Genomic DNA, 20,817 nt, shown 5'->3' on the forward strand with positions numbered 1-20,817 from the left:
TTAGGATTAATCAGCCAGTTGAATTATGACAGAATCCTTACTCATACTCATGTCTGTGGAGGACTGGGCAAGAGAGAAAGAGGTCATGGTGGGGATGAGAGGCTCACAGGGTCACCATGACCAGCTCAGGCACAGGTTGCAAGGCCCGCACCATTGGGTGAGCTTCCACTGCGGTCAGGGAATCCGGAGGGGACCAGCATACTGTGGATTGGCTCGTACCTGCACTGGTAGTGGTGCCAAGCCAGAGGGAAGAGAGATCATCCAGACTGGGATCCCTTGGAGGAAGATCTGTGGTGTGCTCTGGCACTTGCACTAAAGGCAGGTCCAGGCACAGGAACTGATTTGTGGGTTTCTTGACGTCCGCAAATGGGTGGAACGTGGCACTGTCCAGGACACTCAGGTGGCATGGGGAGATTTCCACGTCAAGTTTGGGATCTCTGGAAGGGAGATTCAGGGTGTGACTTGGCACTGGGGGAGGGTCTGGCACTGGTATGAGATTTGGAGGTGGCTTGACATTCAGAACGAACAGAGCATAGCACTGCTCAGGGTAAGCAAGTGGCACTGGCAGTGGGCGTAAGGCAAAATTGGGACTCTCCAGAGGGAAGATCTGTGGTGTGCTCTGGCACTGGCAGTGGGCTTGGGGCAAAATTGGGACCTCCAGAAGGAAAATCTGTGGTGCTCTGGCACTGGCATTAGGGCAGGCCTGGCACAGGAATTAGATTTGTCAGGGGCTGATGTTCGAAACTGTAGGAGCCTGGCACTCCTCAGGCACACAAGTGGACTCTTAGTGCTTGATTGAGTTTTGGAGGTTAGACCCTTGAATTTTCGTAAATTAGAGGGGACTGAAATCCTGTCCCAGGAGGTCATAGCTTCCAGGAAGGTAAGTAGCTACTGCAAGAGTGCAGATTTTAGATCTGTGAGGTCTTGTGACCCTCAATTTGATGGTGGGGGAGAATCATTTTCATCTGATGGGTACCCTCAATTTGATAAGTTGATGTATGTCAACTATGGTGGCCCCATAGGGGACTTATCTTCCCTATGAGGGAGATTTATGAGCCAGTTTCATCGAATGCTGTGACCTGGCGTGGGTAGCTGCCTTGAGGAGGTGCCACAGATATGGGGCCTTTAGGTTGAGGCCCTAGGGTTTTAGGATTTGTGACTGCCAAAGCAATGACGGGTGATTTTGCTTTATTAGGCGAAGCGCCCTTTTGAGGGCGGAGTGCCCATAAACCTTACAGGCGGTGCACAATTCTTGCTGTAATCTTTGCTTAGCACTGTCACAGTGGAGGGAGCAGGCCATTTGTTGTTCAGCCCAGAGCCAGGCATGGCTCAGCTTGGGCATGGTCCCACTTGGTGACTGAAAGGGAGTGTCTGGCTGATTCTCAGCCTTGGGCAGCACTGTTCAGTGGAGTACCCCTAATCTTTTGCAATGGCCACATACGGGCTTCTTTTTGAGGGTGCCCATTCTGGGCAAGGGTTAACCAGAGGTGATAGCATGGGGGCAGATTCTGACCTGGAGAGCTGATGTGAGAATAGTGTGTGTCCCAGTGGTCTGCCAAACAGCAGCACCCATCTAGTGTCAGAGGGTTCTTATTGCAGAGATAGGTGGCAAGAGCTTGGGGCACAGTGTAGGAAGTCCTCGAGCTGGAAACTTTCTATTATCTCTTCTGTAGAGGTGGCATTGTGAATCCAGCCACCACCTGAGAGCTCGGGACTTATGGCAGGCCCAGTAGGGCCATATTTGACGCGCCTCCTTTGGCTGTCCTCTCCAACGTTGTCTCCATCTTTTGGGGGTAAGCTCAGGGCCTTAATTACAGCCTTTCTAACCTCCGCAAGGCTTCAATGGTCTGTTAACGGAACAGTGCAGGTGTTTTGCAAAGAGCAAAGAGATTTCTGCAGGTTGGGCATGAAGTTCTTGAAGATGTCTTCTACTTGGTCGAGCCAGGTCTCGGGCTCCGAGCCATTCCATTTTGGCAGTGAGAGCTGATGGGGTAGACATGGTTGCATGGTTACGGCCACTTTTAGGTTTTTACTCTGACCTACTTACTTTATTTCTGGCTCAGGGATCCATTTCTAGGGTCTGGATGATAGACAGGGTACTTACCATAATAATTATAGGTTCTGACTGAAATTGCTAGACCTGGTAGAAACTCATAAAGAAAACACAGTTGGGCTGAAGGTCTTACTTCAACAATGAACTGTTGCAGATAAACACTTGGGTTACTTTAAATGGAATATATTTACATTAAAACACTTATACCAGAAGAATGGTGAATGATAGGCAGGTAAAACAAAGTTCTGCTGCATGATCAAATATTACAGCAATGTTCAAACACTGATGATCTATGGGTTAGTCCTCTTGAAAGGGACGCTAGATTTGTTTGCATTGGCAAGGCCAGAGTAAGGAGCACAAGACAAACAGTTGTTTCCACAGTTAACAACAAAGTCTGCAATTGAGAATGCAAGTGGTTACGTAGGGAAATGTAGCGATTTCAGACAAATCGAATCGAGTGTTTCACATATGGTGCCAAGATAACTCTATTCTTGTGCGAGATGCTTACGTTGAATTTACACACTGTACTAAGTCAGGTCTTTGTGAGAAATTGCACTCAAGAAAATAAAATGAAACTCAGTAAAAGATCAAAGATATGTAACTGTTGAAAGAACCTCGTATCAGGACTTTACCTTAGGCAGAGCGATGGAGGGTCTCGTCAAATTTCACCAGGAATGGAGGGATGATTTTAATGGGATTGCACAAGTAAGCGATGGGGGTGGGGGGGGTGCCAAAAGGTGGCTATGAGGGATAAGCTCAAGAAAGAGCAAGCAAGGGGCAAGTGTGTTAGATCTGCTGCCAAGAGGGCTTCTGAGAGCGAGGCTGCTGGTGCCCCGCGTTGTATGACCTCGGAGGATTATTTTTCCTCTCCTCTCAGATGGCGTTTGGACTGCTGGAGTCTGCCCTTGGGGGTTAAGATGGCAGCCCAGTCGCATGTGTCATGACCTCTGTTCTCTGTGTCAAGGTCTCGTGTGAGCCTTCCAATCTTGGTGACCTCTCGCAACCACATGTTCACTGGTTGCTATGGGGGACTCAACTTTTCTACCAGGCTTCATCCCAAAGCTGGTTCGTCTGTGAGCCAGGGTTTTTGTGCCCATTTGCCTTCACCTGCAAGGAGGTCTCTCAAAGCAGTTACCAGGTCTAGGAAACATTAAGAGATGTACCAAAAAGGGAATCATGGAGAGAATTTATGAAGGGGATGGTTTTCTCACGCCCTTCCTCAGTTGGTTATCAGTATGAACAATACTATATTTTACATTAAAAGATGGTTTAAAGGTTGAGTTAGATTATTAAAAGGTCTCCCTGTTACTATATATATATATATATATATATATATATATATATATATATATATATATATATATATATATATATATATGTATATGTATATATATATATATATATATATATATATATATATATATATATATATATATATATATATATATATATATATATATACACATACATATGTATATATGTAATTTTATATATATATATATATATATATATATATATATATATATATATATATATATATATATATATAATGTGTGTATATATAGTTGCTTTGGTGAAAGTCCAATTGAAAGATGTGAAAATGCCCAGACAGGTGAGTGTGAGTGAGAAACAGTGAGAAGCTCAAGGGGGCAGTGAGTGCAGTTTCTATAGGTAATGTGTCTGATACAGGGGTTACTTGGTAGAATTACTAAACTGTAATGATTCAGTTCGGAGATATCAGAAGGATACATATGTGGCAGATTTTGAAGATTGGGTTGATGACAATAATTCAGTTGCTATTGTAGGGGACAACAATGAAATTTCAGAGGCAGAATTACAGGTTAGGAGACAGGTTTTTAGGGATCATTTAGCTAATGCTGATTATAAAGTGTATATAGAGGGGGTGGAAAATGTTTTGGCTGAGTTCACAGATATTGTCGCTCTTAAAGGGGATAAGTTGGGGTTAACTAATGTATTAGAACACAAGGTTCACTTGGAGGATGAGACTAAGCCTATTTTTGTCCCTTCGTATAGGATTCCTTTTAAGATTAGGGGAACAGGTAGAGCAAGAGGTCAATAAGTGGAAGAGGGGAAGTATAATTAGGCCCAGTTCCCATCCTTTAATTTTCCATTGTTAGCGGTGCCTAAGAACGATGGATCAGTACACGTGTGTGTGTGGATTTTTGTAAGTTGAATGATAAGTCGATCCTGGACCGCTATCCTGTGGTGTGTTTGCCAGATTTGTTTGTAGAAACCGGGGGTAAAAATAACTGCTCTTCAACTGACCTGATGCAGGGGTTTTTGCAGGTTTCTCTTAGTGGGGAGAGCTGCAAGTTTTTATTGCTGAAGGGACATTATGAGTTTACGCGGATGTCATTTGGTTTGTTGGGTAGCCCTATGACGTTGACGAGATTAGTAAATACAGTTTTGCATGGGTTGTTAGGGAAATCCATTTATGTCTATATGGACGACATCTTGATTACTACTGATTCTGTAGAGGAACACTTAGAGGTATTTAGGGAAGTTCTTAGGCGACTTAGGTTAGCGGGTTTGATAATTAAATTAGCCAAGTGTGATTTCTTGAAGAAGCAGATAATATATTTGAGTCATGTTATTTCTCAGGAAGGTGTCAGGGTAAATAGGGACAAGGTTAGGGCACTCGTGGATTTTCATACTCCTAAAAATAAGAAGCAGATTCGTTCTTTCTTGGGCATGGCGGGATTTTTCCGGAGGTTTGTGAAAGGTTTTTCCACCCTATAGTCTCTGTTGGCACACGCCTTGAGGGATGATGTGCAGTTTGTGTGTGGTGAGAGGCAGCAGTTGGCTTTTCAGAAAATTAAAGAGGTTTCAATGAGTCCCCCGGTGCTGAAGTTTCCAGATTTCGAGCAACCTTTCATGTTGGTGACAGATGCCAGTCATGAGGGCACAGGAGCTTGCCTTATACAGAAATTTTAAGGGTAAATTGCATCCTATCACGCTCTACAGTAGGAAGTTTAAGATGCAAGGGAGTAATGAGATATCTAAGTGCACGGCAGACAAAGAGGTATTGGCTGTAGTGTCTAGTTTAGTTCATTTTAAGATGTTGTTGTCGGGCAACAAAGTTGAGGTTCTTACAGATCATAAAAAATAAATGTTGGATCTTTTAATAAAAAATCTTTCTCCAAAGAAAGCTAGGTGATGTTTGACAATTAGGGATTTTGACACCAAGCTTAGGTATACAGCAGGTAGACACTGTAATGTTGTAGCTGATTCTCTTAGTAGGAGTTTTTATTATTCAGATGGTTCTTGTGTTTGTTATGTGTCTGGGGATTGCATAGGCTGGGATATTAGTTTAGTGGAGGCTAAACAGGATGAGGATGAAATATAGGCAGACTCAAAGGCGCTTCTTAGAGGGAAATAAGTTAGAAAGGGTTATAGGTTGCCTTCTGTGGGTCCAGAGTTAGAGGGTAATTTGTTAGGTATGAAAATTAAATATAAGCTGAGGAGTAGTGAGGATAAAGGAGATACAACACAGACAGTTGTCCCAAAGAGCCTAGTAATACGGTTTGGATATTGTTCATTGCAGATTTGGTAGTCCACATTTGGGTATTGAGAAGACGTATCACAAATGTACAGGGAAAGATTTTGGAAGAACATACTCGCATCAGTGGAGGATTTTGTGAAGGAGATGTTCAGTTTGCAATGCATGCAAGCCAAAAATAGGGTTACTTCATGTAAATTGGCTTCATCTCCTGTCCCCAGCAGACCTTTCAACGTGTCCATATGCACATACTTTCCAATTTCTGTGAGTCTGGCTATGGGAACAGACATTTGTTGGTTATTGTGGATGAATTAACTAGGTTTGTAGAGATTTTCCTTTGAAGCATAAGACAGACGGAAGAGGTAGCAGTTAAGTTTTTCGAAGGGTTTATTTGTCATTATGGGGTTCCTGAGATACTTATTAAGATTATGGGAGGGAATTTGTGAATAAGACATTAGAGTGTCCTCCAGAGTTTATGGGAATTCGGAAAGTAACTATTATTCCGTATAGACCAGAAATCAATATTATGTGAAAGGGCCAATAAGAAGGTAAAATGAGGCTCTCAGAATCACTGTAGGGGGTAAAGATGTGAATTGGGATCGGTATGTCGCACAGGTTCAGCATAGCATTAATACTATGGTTAGCGATACTATTGCAATGTCTCCCGCTGAGGTGGTCTTTGGTTATCCAGCGCAAGGTGCTTTCATTTGTTGTCTATTCCGTCTCTTTGTGATGATACAGTTAGATCGTTGGTCCCTTACTGCCAAAGAAAGATATGCGCACCTTGTGGTAAATTGGCATTTGCCTTAATGACCTGTTTGAATGTTTATCTGCATTCTGTTGTTAGTAATGGCTGCTTTCTCTGTCCGTGTTGTATTTGTTTACTTTGACAGTCCCATAAATCTTACTCTGTTGACTGCTGTAATTGTGGCGGGATCTTAGCTGAATAAAGCCTGTGAAGATGCATTGAATTTTTCATTAAATTTATTCAGCTAAGACAACTTGATATTCGGCTGCAGAATGGAACGCGCTTCGGCCAGAAATAAAAATATTCTACCTACGTCCCCAGATGCTGCTCGAGTTTTCAAACATGGCTGTTCATCTTTTCCCGATACAAAAATGCTACTAAGAACTAACGACGTTTATCTTGGTATGCTTGCAAAAATGCATTATCGCCTGAGAACTTTGAGCTTAATCTGATTGCTTAATTTACGATGACGCCATCGCAAAACTAAGTGAATAAAGTTTTCTTTTGCGAACGAAATTGTTTCTCGACATCGTCTTGCCACTCGTCGACAGATGTCAGGAGAAACAACAGACGAGGTGCTCTGCAATACAAACTTAGCGTTGACTGCAACTTCAAGGACGTTTCTTCAGAGGTATATAGAGATGAAAAAGTATTCGTGATGCTTTTATTGTTTTCCTCTCAACATATTCGCACGAGATTACTTGAAAATAAAACGCTTAATAAAAATAAATATCTGCTGCAGTGACCAAGCCAGAGCTCTGGAACTCGCTTTCAAAAATTCGCAGTCTTATGGAATTCCTTCCGACGAATGTATTCCCGCAGCCGCCGTCAAAACTAGGCCTGAATATGATCATGCCCCTGTTTAAGAAAAAGGCCGACAGGTCCGATGCTCCAGATGATGATTTAGTTGCTTTGACTCTACAAGAGAAATGTTTTGTTCTGCGGGTACAGGCGTCATCCTAGAAAAAAAGTGCCCTAAAGGAAGTTAATTGTCGAAAATGCAACAAACTTGGACATTTTGCTTGTTTTTAAATCAAAACTACTTGCCGCCTCTTCACGGTTCACCGCTGCTTTGCTTGTTCCATCTACACTGAATCATTCCGTTTTCCCCACTTTTTTGACGTGGAACCAAAGTAAATGCCCTAATTGACACTGGAAGTTCAGAAAATTTCATAAGTGATAATATTCTGAAAAATATGAAATTACTGGACTTTATTCAGGAACTATCTCAATGGTGTTCTCATTATGTGTCGCCTATTAGTGGCTCTTTTGCAATGTTGACATTAATAGTCAATGGACGGTATTCCAGTGTCAAATTTCTTAAATACCTGGACTTTGTGCGGATGTAAATAAATGGAATCCCTTTTCAATAAATGCATTCTAGTGTGACTGTGTAAATAAAAACTGACCTAAACTTGAATTATCTGCATTAGCTAAATAAATTGTCAATCACGCCCCAAGAGTATTCCGTAATCTTTCTCCTGATTGCCATCCTATTGCTGTGAAATCAAGAAGATATAGTGCTTAAATATGCAGAGTTTATAAGACAGAAATCGATCGTCTTCTTGAAGAGGGTGTAATTGAACATAAACATCGCCATGGCGTGCTGAAGTGGTGGTTGTTCACAACAGGAATAAGAGACGTATGGTTGGATTATTCGGAGACTATTAATAAATTCACCTACCTGGATGCATATCCTCTTCCTAACATAGACGACCTAGTCAATGAAATAGCCAAGTACAAAGTGTTTAGTTCTGTGGATTTAAAGAGTGCTTATCATCTGGTCCCAAAATAGAGGAAGATCGACTTATACTGCCTTTGAAGCTGACAGCGGCCTCTATCAGTTTACTAGGCTGTGTTTTGGTCTCACCAACGGAGTGGCAGCTTTTCAGAGGATTATTAATGATATCATTAAACGAATGGTCTAGAGGGTGTTTATGCTTATCTTGACGACGTCGTTGTTTGTGGCTATTGAAGAAATTTGACGAAAACCTTAGAAGGTTTATGGAAGCTGCTTTCGTTATAACATGATACTGAATGAAGAAGTTTTCTATCCTTGCTGGCAATCGCTACATACTGATAATTGCTGACGAATACAGTAGATTTCCTTTCGCCTTTCCTTTAAGGATATGACGGCCGCTACCATTATTTCATGTCTCACTAAAGCTGTTCTCGACTTTTGGTCTGCCCAACTACGTGACATAGAGGAGCATCATAGGTCCTCTGAACTCAAATCGTTCTTCCTTAAACATGGCGTCGCAACAAGTCGTTCTACACCCTATCATCCAACTGGTAATGCCCAATGTGAGCGTTTTGTTGGGACCGTATGGAAATCCGTGATGCTTGCCTTGAAGTCTCGTGATTTACCGCCAACTAAATTGGGAAATGGTTCTTGATGATGCATTGGATCTGAAATCTGCACTCTGCTTTCACTAACTAAATGAAACCCCTCATGAGAGAATGTTCATCTTTCAGCGAAAGACCTCCTCCGAATGAGTCTTCCCATTTGGTTGTGCGAATCGGGAACTGTTCTTCTGAGAAGACACGTGCGTAGAAAGGAAGATCCTCTAAATGAAGAAATACATCGGAAGCCAACCCTTCATATGCACATGTTAATTTGAGGACGGACGTGAGGATACTGTGGCTATCAGAGGTTAGCTCGATGTCCTCGCGCTGTGCCACCTCCACCAGGGACCAGCAAGACACAGCTTGAATGAGGTTGAATCTGTAATAAAGAAGATGCTTAAATAAAACGCAGAATCTTGAAACGGTTATCTGTGATGATGTTACAAATTCTAATAATGATGATAAGTTGTCTGTTGCCCCTAGACGTTCTCAACGCATACGTGTCCTGTAGATCGTCTGACCTAAACTAATTGTACTTGTAAAAATGGGATTAAAAATGTATTTTTGTAAGATGACGCTTATAAATATTTATATAAAATATTTATATTTAATAAGGTATAACAATGTTATTAAAGCTGAATTGTGGTAAATTGGCATTTGCCTTAATGACCTGTTTGAATGTTTATCTGCATTCTGTTGTTAGTAATGGCTTTCTCTGTCCGTGTTGTATTTGTTTACTATTGACAGTCCCAGTGTATCTTACTGGTTGACTGGTTAACTCTCTGTTGGGATCTTAGCTGAATAAAGCCTTTGAAGATGCATTGAGGTTTTCATTACACACCTTGCTAGGAATCTTGAGTTGAAGATGTTGGAAATGGCTGATAGGAGTAATTCAAAGCCAGATAATGATAGTTGCTGCAGTGACAGGATTTTTTTTGTGAAGATAAATGTCAGGAATCAGTTGAATTATAAATTAGGGCCTAAGTTTGAGGGTCCATTTCGGGTTGTGGAAATAAAGAAAGGGAATAGGTTTGTTGTTCGAGATGAGAAAACGGGATTGTCCAGGTTGACGCATATATCTAAGATCAAGAGGACAGCTTAAGGGGAATTTATGAGTTAATTTCTTTTTGTTTCGTTTTCTTTTTTTTAAAGTAATTTTATTCACTTTTTATTTTAATTTGCGGGTTTCCCAGAAACATAATTTGGGGTTTTGAACATGAGAGGATGCTTGTCTGTACAGTTTTATAGATTTTGGCTGTCTGATTTCAGTCTGTTATGTTGTTATTGGTTTTTTTTTTTTCTTTCTTTCTGCGCAAGTGCGGTGGTTCGGCGTAAGTAGCTGTGGGATTTCGGCAAATCTGAGGTCATGTGTGTTAAACGAGGCTCAAGGATACCGTGGAGTTCTGTGATTTGGATTGTAGTCGTATCTTTTTTTTTTATTGGGGTCTGGTTATTTATAGGTATATTTTCTTTTTTTTATTAGATGATGAAGTTCTGTTTGCTCATAGCCTTTGGAGTGCCTGTCTATGCCAAAGCAAAATGGCTTGCTATGGTTTCTTCTTTCATAAGGGGCGTTATGATCTTACATATGGTTTTGGTGACTTATAATTTTGTGACTTTATGAGATTCAATTTCGCAGGTGTATTTTTGGTTTTCTGATCTTTTGAGGTGTTAGAGTCATTGTAATGGTTTGATGGTTATATAATATATTTGGTTTTTTAGCAAAGGTGATTTTTTGTAATTATAGGAACGTTAGCTAGTAAGTCGGTTGCAAGCTTAGTGAGAGTTGAACAAGTGGCGGCGGAATTAGCTATACAGGGTAAATCTTTGATGGCATTACGAGACAGTAATAATAAATTGCATGAGGGTTTTGAGAAATTGAGGACGTCTTTGAATGAGTTACTGGTTACTGCTGAGTGTTTGGGGAGACTTAGATGTTTCGATTGCTTTTTCCTCGTCAAACTACCTTACTTAAAGTTGAGAAAGAAACAGTCTTTATTAAAGGTGATTAAAACTCAGGTTCAAGCAGTTATAGCTGCTTGTAAGGGGCGTATTTTTGGGGTATTTTATCATTGGTGGCTCTGGAATCTACTTTTAAAAATGCAGCATATCTTTATGGTTCACAAATAATTTTCACTGGGGGGAATTTGTATCATTATTATGGGATTTTGAAAGTACGCTTGTCTGATAGAGGGTTACTTGTGGAGGTTCCTGTTAGTGATATGAAATCATTTCAGAGTTTTATTATCCAGCCTTTTCCTAGCAGTTTTGGGGGTTCGATGGTGACATAGGATGGGATAGAGACTACGTATATTTTGGGTGATCAGTATCAGTCCTCTGCTATTGATTATAAGCCAGGGTGTACTTTAGTTCACGACAGATATGTTTGTGACAGTAGGATTTTTGCTCTTAGGAACGTCGACTTGTTAGGATGTGAACTGTCACTTGTTCATAATCAGTCACCTTCAGACTGTGACTACAACATTCCCAAGGGAGTATCAAGTGGCCTCTACGAAGACACTCACGGCAGTTTTTTGTGCAAGCTGCCAAATCTCCACCCGATGCCATAATGCATTGGGTACCTTCTGGCTGAAGGGATCCCGCCTCTTCGATGCTGCTTGTCTTATCGTCACACCGAAATTCCAAGTGGTCAGCAGGATGGTGTACAACTCGAGCACTAATACCTTCATGCGTCACCTTCATGGGGAACATGGCGTTATCCCTTTGCCTTCTCCTAGTGGGGGACATAACCACGATTCCACCACTTCCCCCACTGCCAGGAGATGACTTCTTTGTTCCAGAGTACTACATTCTCTCACTGATTTTCTTGTTGATGGTGGTCTTAGTTCTCATGCTGTGCATAGTGTTGGGGGTCCAATGCGCAAAGAACCTATGTGCAAATAAACACTCGGCCAAAGAGAACCCAGCTCCATATGTTGCTCTTCAGCTGGTGCATGAGTCAGGGGAAGAAACTCGTTGCTTCTCTTGTGCCGAGGGTGGCACAATTAGTGGCCGAGCTACTGAAAAACATTTAGAATGAATATATTATATTTCATTTTTTTTTAGCTAAGCACTTTTCTTGGAGTTATTCTGGGAACTGTAAATGGAAAAAGTGACTACTTATTCAGTCTGTCAGTGCTGGCGAAGGCCTGGTGTCAATCTAACTTCTCATGAAGACAAGGGGGCATCGTGCCCTGGGTGATGCGCTGGCTATGTCACCGCAAGTCGTCAAGTTCTGGTTAGAGCGTTCGTTTGTTCGCTTCCATGGGCATGTCATAGACAGTGTGAATAATTCAATTTGAGTACAGGTTAGACATTCAGGTTTGATCCCTTTGTGCTCAGATCCGCTTCCCTGGAAGACTTTTGTGACTGCCTGTGAGGTGAGCAGAAACTTTGTTTTCAAAAAACCAGAATGGGTTTTATTAACTTTGTTTAACATGTACTGATTCTTTGCACCAGTTACCATGCTGAATATCTTTTATTTCATTTATTTTTATTTTCTATGTCTCTTTGATTTTTATTGGATTTTCTTAATTTTGATTTTACCATGTTTAATTTTGTGCTTTATTTTTGGGGTTAGTAACATGGGAAAACATCCCACATTTATTTTTCTCTGTGCCTGTTTTTAAAAGTTGTGTTTTTCCTTTGTTTCCTCAGATGTATTGAATAGAGGTCAAATAACTGGAAGGGAATGTGGCTTATCATGACTACAGTCGTGTTTGACTTATTTGACTCCTTGTTGTAAAGACTCAACTGATGGACGTTGATAGCCCTATGTTATATTTTTTACTTGGTTAATTAGGTTAACAATTCTTGGATGCAGATATACTAATTTAATTTTTATTTTGATTCCAATCTGTTTACCATGTTAGACTACTGAATAAACTATATTTTTGTAGACATGTTTTGTTGTTCTTCGTTTGTTCAGTTATATATATATATATATATATATATATATATATATATATATATATATATATATATATATATTATCAATATATGGCTTTAAATATACTGATATATCTTATGTTTTCTGTAAATTTTGATATATTCCTCTCATATTTGTCATGTGTTGTATTCTCTCTTATATTTGTCATGTGTTGTGTAGTGATACTGTTTATTGAAATACCAAGTGTCAGATCTTAAAAGGGTTAGTCTAACTGTGTGATTTTAGAGACAAGATATATTTTTCTGTAAGATTCATGTTTACCCAGCTGGTAGGCTTGTGTACATAGCTGTCAGGTGTTCAACCAGGGTAACCCCCCTCCATTTCGAAGGGTCGTGCCTGACCCACTTAAACTGTCATCAAAAATACCTGGAAACAATTCCCCAACATGAAAAAAAATACACTCTGACGCTCTCTCTACACACAAACCCACCCACACCAGCATAGGCTATTAGCTACTGACCATGAATCATCTGGCTAACTTGGCCGAACAAAAAAACACCTAGGTCATCAAAGTACTACCAACCTAACGTCTCAAAGATTATCGGAAGATGCCCTATTATGGCCTAATTTTCCCTGTTACCAGTCCTTTCAGAAACTGTTAAAGGTTGTAAGGTCAAGCTGCCACCAACTATTATACCCTATTATACAGGGCCAGACAGGGTCATAACCTCCGTCCAGGTCTGTTTTAAAATCAATGTCATAATCGACCTATATATCAAAGATATCACGGTAGCGATGGCCGCCTGCTCACTGGGTCAGCACATTCTCTCTCTCTATCTTTCTCGTTACCCAAGCCACTAACTGAACCAAGGAAGAACAGCAAAACATGTCTACAAAAATACAGTTTATTCAGTAGTCTAACATGGTAAACAGATTGGAATCAAAATAGGAATAAAATGGGAATATCTGCATCCTAGAATTGTTAACCTAATTAACCAACTAAAAAATATAACATAGGGCTATCAACGTCCACCAGTTGAGTCTTTACAACAAAAAGTCAAATAAGTAAAACACGACCGTAGTCATGATAAGTCACATTCCCTCCAGTTATGCTGACCTCTATTCAATACATCTGAGGAAACAAAGGGAAAACACAACTTTAAAAACAGGCACAGAGAAAAATAAAATGTGGATGTTTTCCTGCTACAACCCCAAAATAAAAGCACAAAATTAAACATGGTAAAATCAAACATCAATAAAAATCAAAGAGACATAGCAGATAAAAAATAAATGAGAAAAAGATATTCAGCATGGTAACTGGTGCAAAGAATCAGTACATGTTAAACAAAGTTAATAAAACCCATTCAGGTTTTTTGAAAATAAAGTTTCTGCTCACCTCACAGGTAGTCACAAAGTCTTCTAGGAAAGTGAATCTGAGCAGAGAGAGATCTAATCCTGAAATGTCTAACCTGTACTGAAATTGAATTATTCACACCGTCTATGGCATACCCATGCAAGCGAACAAACGAACACTCTGACTGGAACTTGACAACCTCCAGCGACATAGCCAGCGCATCGGCCAGGGCACAATGCCCCTTTGCCTCCATGAGGAGCTAGACTGACGCCAGGCCTTCATCAGCAGTGACTCGCTGAATATGTAGGCACTGTTTCCATTTACTTTTTCCCAAAATAACCTGAGAAAACTGCTTAGCTATAAAAGGAAATATAACATATTCACCTAAATGTTTTCATATGTGTATATGTATATGTATATATATATATATATATATATATATATATATATATATATATATATATATATATATATATATATATATATATATATATAATGATGATACTTGCTCTCATTTGTGGAAGGGTGTATATATATATATATATATATATATATATATATATATATATATATATATATATATATATATATATATTTTATAAATATACACATATATAGTGTATATATACCATATGTATATGCATAAAAATATATATGTTCATATGTGTATATATATATATATATATGCATATACAGGTACATACATATATGTATGTTTGCATATATACATATGTATAGTATATATGTATGTGTTTATATATATACATATATGTATGTATATATATTATAACATATATATATATATATATATATATATATATATATATATATATATATATATATATATATATATATATATATATATATATATAGAGCCTCGATGGCTCAGTCGGTTACAGCAGCAGCTTTCGACTTAGAGAGGTCTGTGGCGCTGGTTCAATCCGCAAAGCCGGCTGATCAGAGAGGCAGACACTTGCTATCCGTAGACATCCCGGATTATATATGTAATCAACGGATAGGTTTGGTTTAAAAAGCAAATGGATGTTACAGACTAAATACACACACAAAAACAAAAGCCACTACAACACCTTCTAAAAACATAACAAACATCTCACACGTCTCGAACTCGCCATACCCGCGCAATAACTTCTCGCTGCTGGGGAGAAAGGGCGTTGGGTCTGGTATGATACATGAAACATACGTACCGGGGTCTAAGCGATGTCAGGCAGGGCAGCCGATCGAGACCACAGGTCTACCCCAAAGCCAAATCAAAAAGTCCTTCAAAGAAGGCATCGTGCTTACCCCATACTAAAATGGGAATAAAAGCACGTTAAAAGAAGAAGAAGAAGAAGATATATATATATATATATATATATATATATATATATATATATATATATATATATATATATATATATATATATATATATATAATGATGATACTTACCTCATTCGTGGAAGGGCAAGTTTTGGTTCCAGGGTGAATGGAGAATTTTCTGCCTTATGCAAAGTGTCTCTTACAATCTAATTAATAAATTATATGGACGACAGTTATCTAGCTGTTGCAGGTCGCACCCAGGGAGGATATATGAATGAGGATGAAAATTCCTCTCAAAACCCTTTCTGAAAACCGGAAAGGAAGCACTTTCTACAGATTAGTTAGTGTTAGCATTATTCTCGTTGAGATTAAGCTTGAAAAACTGAGCATAACACGTCACAAAGCTACGGAAAGGATTATGCCTAAGAGGACGAAAAAATGTTTATAGAAGCCATGTAAAGATTACAGACAGGATATCGCGAATTTTTCAGGAACATGCAGCGGGAAATTAGGAAAGAGAAAGGCTTGTAGGAGGAGGAAGAGAATCTACCCAGGTAAAATCAGAAATGGATATGTGCATGCATGCAAGTGAATAAAAAAAACCCCTAGTCTGAAGTTAGAAAGGAAAGAAACAATAAACGAAACAAGCATTTAGGATGTTGATTAAAACCGCTGTCTCAGTCATGAAGGAGGCGGTGTTCACGGGATGGTCATTTAGTTGCAATGAAAGAATTTGCCGAATATAAGCCCGTGTAAGCTTTGATAGGAAGTACATCATACTTGCATTTATTTCGCTCTGTACATGAAAAAGCTGTAGGACAGGAGCTGGCTTAATACCTCTTAAGCCCTATAGTCTTCATCTGGTGTCCTTTGGGGTAAACATCAAGTTCTACTTGCAGGTTTTTTTCCTTTAACCTTGTCTGTGAGGGAATGTTTTTGTTCTTACATGACTTATGGTGTCTTTAAACGATGTAAATGAAAACACGCAATTTATTTTCCCCTGTCTTTATATTTATAGGTACCTGGATTCAGACTGACGTATGGCTGGCGTGTACAAAGATTAAAACGCCAACAGAGACAAAATATGAGCAATTGCTATCGTAACGTTAAATGACCTCAGTACCTGCAAATATACAACGACAGTTCCAAACTTAAAGGGTGTTCATACAGTCATTCAATTACATCAGTATTCCAATGTTTATATATATATATATATATATATATATATATATATATATATATATATATATATATATATATATATATATATATATATATATATATATATATATATATATATATATATAAAAAGGCATCATGCTTAACCCCATATGAAAAATGGGAAAGAGAACGTTAAACGAAGAAGAAGATATATATATATATATATATATATATATATATATATATATATATATATATATATATATATAATAATATATATATATATATATATATATATATATATATATTATATATATATAAATAAAATGAGCCCCATAAAAACGCCAAATAATAAAGGACTCATTCCAACAGACTTTCCTGAAAGTTAAATAACTTAATAAATAATGCTTGGAACAATCTTGAGCAACAAGATAAAGTTTTAAATTTATCTAACAACCCCCTTACCGTAAACCAACACTTAAGTCTTAAAACTCTTGGTTTTATCCTTTGCCCCCTCATGCTGACTGGAAAATAATCTGATTTTATAGTTGCTTTTGACAAATTCAAATCGGATAGAAAGTACATTATTAGCTGACCTCAACAAGAAATACCCCGTCCCCCTGAGATTCATGAGAGCCATCCGCTCGCAACAAAAAATAGATGTAATAAGTAGATCCGACAAAGACGGCAAAATCCTGATCACGGACAAAGAATTTTACCTCGGCAAAATCAATCAACCCCTTAGTGACACAAACACTCAGGACAAATTAACGTAAAATCCCGTCCGAAACGCCCCCACAGAATTTTTTTTTAGAAAAGTAAGATTGATTGCCAAGAAAAAAAGAGCATTGAACTACTGGAGAAATTTACAGTTATTAACACAAACTACCTTGATTCTATAGCCTTCCCAAAACTCATAATCTTCCTTTCAGACCTGTTATGTCATGTTCCGGAGCTTTCAATTATACAATTTTTAAGTGGTTAGCCGGCCACTTTTCCCCATTCTTAGGCACATTTTCTCCCAGTCACATTAATCATTTTGAAGATTTCTGTCACAAATTCAAAGAGGCACATATACCACTTCACAACATAAAACTTTTAAGCTTAGATGTAGATTCCCTATTCACAAAAGTACCAGTACAGGACGTTCTACAGTTTTGAAATAAAAATTAGCCTTATTCAGACCATTTCACGCTAGCCCAGATATAAGATAATATAGTTAGTTGAATTATGTGTATCAAACAACCTTTTTTCATTCGGGAAGTTATTCTATAAACAAAAATTCCGGTGCAGCATGGACAGCCCTTTAAGTCCTGTTTTATTTTAACCAACCTATACTTGGAATATTTTGAAACTGTAATAGTAAATGTATAAAACCTAAAGACATGCTGTGGATGAGATATGCAGATGACACCCTAACACTTTGGGATGATAGGTAGGGCAATTTCAACGAATTTCTTTCAAAATCAAATACATTAGTGCCCAGCATCAAATTCAAAATTGAATGGGAAACAGACAACAAAATTCCTTTTCTTGATGTTTTAATAATTAGAGACACGACAGAATACAAACTTACCATATACAGAAAACCAACATTTTCACTTTCATACATTCACTATTTTAGTTACCATGACATTTCTATAAAGACTGGCGTAGCCAGAAATTTATTCTTAAGAGCCTTATGAATTTGCTCCCCGGATTTCCTGGAAAAGGAAATTGAACTAATCTGTAAGCAGCTGTCACCTTGAAAGTACCCTGACCATACAATTGAGAATTCCCACACCTGGACAGTATTAAGTCGCTGACCCAAAAACACTTGGAAACTCTAACCCTTTTGCCTTTACCTACCCAAATACCTTAGCCAAATCCCTGATTAACGTCCAACAAAATCCAGTCCCCAAGGACACGGGAGTATACGAAATCCCTCGCCTCGACTGTGACCAATCCTACATCAGTTTTACAGGTAATTCACTCCCCAGAGATTAATACAACATAAATGTTCGGCAAAATATGGCCAACAGAGCTCAGCTATTTTTAACCACATAAATAACCATAATCACAGAATAAACTGGAATTTGTCAGCATATAATTCATAGCAGCAATTGTCGGTTCAAAAGCCAAATGGGTAGAATCAGCACCGATTAAACAAATACGATGAACCTCTCAAAAGAAGCTTGGGACTCAGATATTATAGATAAAATCTTCTTCCAACCAGTGATTAAGAAGATTGAGAAGCTATCAACTAGAGTGATGTAACGGCTCACCTCTGGAACTCTTGGTATAAATACCACTTTTCTGTAATTTTATTTCATTCAACGCTTGCCTGTCGAGGGAAACAGCTGTTCTCCGAAAATTTATAGCATTAACTTTCTAAATTACATTTTGACATTTTTATGGGCTTTTTTATTGGATGGAAAATATTTCACAGTCATATATATATATATATATATATATATATATATATATATATATATACATATATATAATACACACACACATATATATTATATATATATATATATAAATTATATATATACACATAAATATATATATATATATATATATATATATATATATATATATATATATATATATATATATATATATATATATATATATATATATAAATAAAACACACACACACACACACACACATTATATATATATATATATATATATATATATATATATATATATATATATATATATATATATATATATATATATAATATACATCAATTTCTGTCACTTATCAACAACTGACTATTTTACATTCACAAATATTAAGCCACAAAGATCGTTTACCATACAATTAATCTCTACACCTAAGGGAATTATGATTATAATTCCCCTTGAGCATTAGTTATTCCTAAGGTATAGTGAATAGGATATTAAACATTTTTGCAACTTAATATTTCTGAATATATATATTATATATATGTGTATATATATGTATGTATTTATGTATGCATGTAGAAGAAATTCTGTTTATCCCTGTTGGAGAAGGAGAAACTGTTTATTCCTGTTTCTTCCAGGGCGACCACTTTCTAAAGTACTAACTGGCAACCCAGGTTTAACCTCATAGACGATTTTTGGTAAAACTAATCAGTTCAGACAGAGACCTGGTAAAGTTAGGTTGCTCTCTCTCTCTCTCTCTCTCTCTCTCTCTCTCTCTCTCTCTCTCTCTCTCTCTCTCTCTCTCTCTCTCTCTCTTCATTCAGAAGAGTAAGATTTGTGGTCACTCTCCAAAACATACAAGTTTTTGGAAGCTGTTAATAATATTTAAGGGGAGCGCACTCTTCGATTTTTTATGAATATTTTTGAAATTTAAAAAAAATGGTTAAATGGCTGTAAGACATGAGCAACACCTTCATTATCATGTGACCAAAGCATTTTTTCGAAATATTAAAATTGATGGGTTTGGGCCTCCGCCACCCCCCACCGCAGTGAGTAGGGCTGACGTTTGGCTCCTTATGACTGTGTCATTTTTTCCTTTATTAAGCCTATTTATTAATTATTTTGATTTTTATATCACCTTATCTCCTATGTCTGGCAACAACAATGGCTTGTTCCTTGGTGAATGTGTGTGGTAGAGACAGGTTGCCCCAAACGTTGAAAGCGGGTGGCGAGCAACTTTACGCTGAGCAATTTTTTTCGCTATTTGCGGTGTTTTTGCCGTTTTTTTACATCCAGTAACTCTAAATACAGTCTATATACTTTCACCTTCAAAAATACGCTCACAGTTGATGAAATGAATAAAGGATGATGAAAAGGGAGTATACGATGACAAGTTCATTATATCAAATCTCAGTTAGATAAAATAGCGTCGGGTATTAGGTGCAAGGTAGGAAATTGCAGGGGTAAAGTTCAGGTCGAAGTCTCTTCCAATAGATGGGATACTGATATTTTAATGAAGTGCCAATCGTGTAGGTTTACAGTTAGTGCCCCAGCAAAGCAAATTAGCAATGGAAAATCTCAGCACCATCAATTGAGTGAGATAAATATTGAGGAAATTCAACACAACTTTGGCTATGAGAAATTCAACTTACTAACACATCTGTTTGGCACAAGTGAAAGTATAGAAGAAGTTCTTCATTCGAGAGACAAAAGGCTTGAAAATCAAACTCCAAGGACCAAAAAGACCAAACAAGTGAAAATAACGACTGAAAATGAGTCAAGAATATCAGCCTGGTAGCTACTAAACTTTTAGTTTCTTAGTTTCAAACCAGGCAACAATGAATAGGTGGTACTTGATGATACCCTGCTTCGGCGAATAATACCCCTTTTTATAAAGGGGGTGACCCTGAGCCAGAAATCAACCAAAATTATGCTCTAAGATAAGTTTTTCCCACAGTGCCAAAAAAAAAAACACGTTTGACTTTACAGTCATTTTTCTCAGTTTTTACTTTTTTGCACTTCAAATCTAAC

General features: G+C 38.0%; 1 protein-coding gene across 2 annotated transcripts in view; it reads right to left on the minus strand.

Annotated features, from left to right (window-relative positions):
- Positions 1–20,817, minus strand: part of mbo (Nuclear pore complex protein Nup88) — a 200,035-nt gene that overhangs the window by 162,157 nt on the left and 17,061 nt on the right. The gene's annotated exons all lie outside the window — the stretch shown is intronic.

Source organism: Macrobrachium rosenbergii, chromosome 9, assembly GCF_040412425.1.
Source record: "Macrobrachium rosenbergii isolate ZJJX-2024 chromosome 9, ASM4041242v1, whole genome shotgun sequence".
Classification (NCBI taxonomy): Eukaryota; Metazoa; Arthropoda; class Malacostraca; order Decapoda; family Palaemonidae; genus Macrobrachium; species Macrobrachium rosenbergii.